This window comes from Halichoerus grypus, chromosome X, assembly GCF_964656455.1.
Source record: "Halichoerus grypus chromosome X, mHalGry1.hap1.1, whole genome shotgun sequence".
NCBI classification, from domain to species: domain Eukaryota; kingdom Metazoa; phylum Chordata; class Mammalia; order Carnivora; family Phocidae; genus Halichoerus; species Halichoerus grypus.
Genome location: NC_135727.1, coordinates 87,715,383 through 87,717,684, shown reverse-complemented (window position 1 = coordinate 87,717,684; position 2,302 = coordinate 87,715,383). Strand labels below are relative to the sequence as shown.

General features: G+C 39.0%; 1 pseudogene; it reads right to left on the bottom strand.

Moving 5' to 3' along the window:
* Window positions 1-1,512: 1,512 nt before the first annotated feature.
* LOC118521719 (large ribosomal subunit protein uL24 pseudogene) lies at window positions 1,513-1,998 on the bottom strand (annotated as a pseudogene).
* Window positions 1,999-2,302: the final 304 nt, after the last annotated feature.

Sequence of the window (2,302 nt, the reverse complement as noted above, 5' to 3'; positions counted from 1 at the left end):
TTTTAAACGGTTCCATTTATATGACTTTCTTGAGATGACAAAACTATCGTAAAAGAGAGCAAGTCGGTGGTGCCCTGGTTAGGTGTAGAGAAAGAGTGTGACTACAAAGGGATAGCACCAGGGACTTCTTGGGGGCTATAGAAGTGTTCTGAATACATATTGTGATGGTGGCTACAAGAATCTATACATGTGTTCAAATCTCTGGAGCTGGAGGTCCAGAAGAAGTCTACATCACTGAATTTAAAAATACAATTAAGGAACTAATGGCAAAAAAGTTTTTTTCAACCAAAAAATTATTAGCATTGAACAGTAGTGTACTGCGCTGCAGAAAATATCGAATACATTCTTTTAGGATTAAGGAAAACCATACCAAATGTCAACCCAGATGAACACAAATGAATGAATAGCTATAGACATGGTAAATATAGGGAGGGTTAATTATTTTACTTTTCAAAAACTTCCTTTAAAAGTTAACTGAATGTTGGGGTGCCTGCTTGGCTCAATGGGTTAAGCGTCTGCCTTCAGCTCAGGTCATGATCCCGTGGTCCTGGGATCGAGCCCCGCGTCAGTCTCCCTGCTCAGCGGGGAGTCTGCTTCTCTCTCTCCTCCTGCCCCTCAACCCCACTCGTGCTCTCTCACTCTCACTCACTCTCAAATAAATAAATAAAAACTTAAAATAAAATTAAATTAAATTAACTGAATGTTGGGGCACCTGGGTGGCTCAGTAGGTTAAGTGTCTGACTCTGGATTTGGGCTCAGGTCATGATCTCAGGCTCCTGAGATTGAGCCCTGCCTTGGGCACCTTGCTCAGCAGGGAGTCCGCTTGAGATTCTCTCCCTCTCCCTCTCCTTCATTCCCCTCCCCCTACTCACGTGCGCTCTCTCTCTCTCTCTGTCAGGTAAAAAATAAATCTTAAAAAAAAGTTAACTGAATGTTTAGAAAACCAAAAACAATGCGTTGTGGGGGATACAATGTATATATAAATAAAGTCTATGGAAACAAAAGCAAACAGATGGGAGTGTAGAAATTAAAGCATACTATATAAGTTTTTCCTTTGTACGTGAAGAAAAATTTTATCATCGAAGGTGAAAGGCCTAATTTTAACTATGTGTAATATAATCCCTACAGGAACCACTTACATATAAAACAAAAGGAATAAGTATTAAACCAAGATATAGATTAAAATTGGAATACTGAAAAATACTCCAAAAAAGGAAAAGAAAAAGAAAAATACTTCAGTTATGCATAAGGGGGTGAGGGAATTGGGTTAAAGAAAGAATGAAAAGACAAATAAAGGAAAGAAGGAAATAAAAGAAGGAAGGAACGAAGCAAGAAAGCTAGAAAGAAGGAAAGAAAAAGAGAAATAAAGCTACTCAAAATAAGAGGATGAAGTTAAAGCCAATCATACCTATACTTAAGCTAATTGTATATGTTCCAAACTTTCCTAATAAAAGGCAGAGATTGCTAGGTGGGAGAGCTGCAAGACACCGCAATATGCCATTGAATAGAAACTCACTTTTTTTTTTTTTCATTTTAACAGTTTTTATTTAAAGTCTTATATAAGATTACTTTATCCCTGTATCTTGTCAATGTTTCTTCCTCCTGTTTGCAGCTTTCCTTTCCTACTTGTCGAGATTTGGCTTTACCTTCAAGGATCATTTTGTGGTTTTTGTCTAGTTTCAGTCTAGTGGTAGCCACCTTGCTAGGGCGAACGGACAATTGTGCCGTTCGCCTTCTCACGCTGTACTCATTCAATGTAGATGACGTGTTTCTTCCTGTAAACCTGGACTAGTTTGCCAGTTTGCTGGCCTTTGTCGTGTCCTGGCACAACCTGTACTCATCATCCTTTCAGGTGGGCATGGATCGAAGGTTGTACTTCTGTCTCAGCCCTTTAGAAAGACAGGAAGGCCTAATCTTCCTGCGAATGTGGGAGGGTGCACTGAAATGCCTTTTCTGGTTCTTGCTCCAGTCAGAAGTCACAAAGGGATTGAACTTCATGTTGGCTGCCGGCACTTCAGTGGTGGCTGCAAAAGGCAAGAGTGAAACTCACTCTAATATGGAGACAGAGCTAGGTTAAATGCAAAAGGGTTGAAAAAGAGATGCCATGGGAACATGAATTGTAAGAAAAACAGTTCTAAAAACGGCTAAGTTAAATTTTAGGACCAGGAGTATTACTAATGATACACAGGGATATTCAATAATGATAAAAGCATCAATTAATCAGGAAAGCGTAATGATCATCAGGTGCCCTGGAAAATAGAACTTTAAATTTCATAAAGTGAAAACTGATAGAACTTAAAAG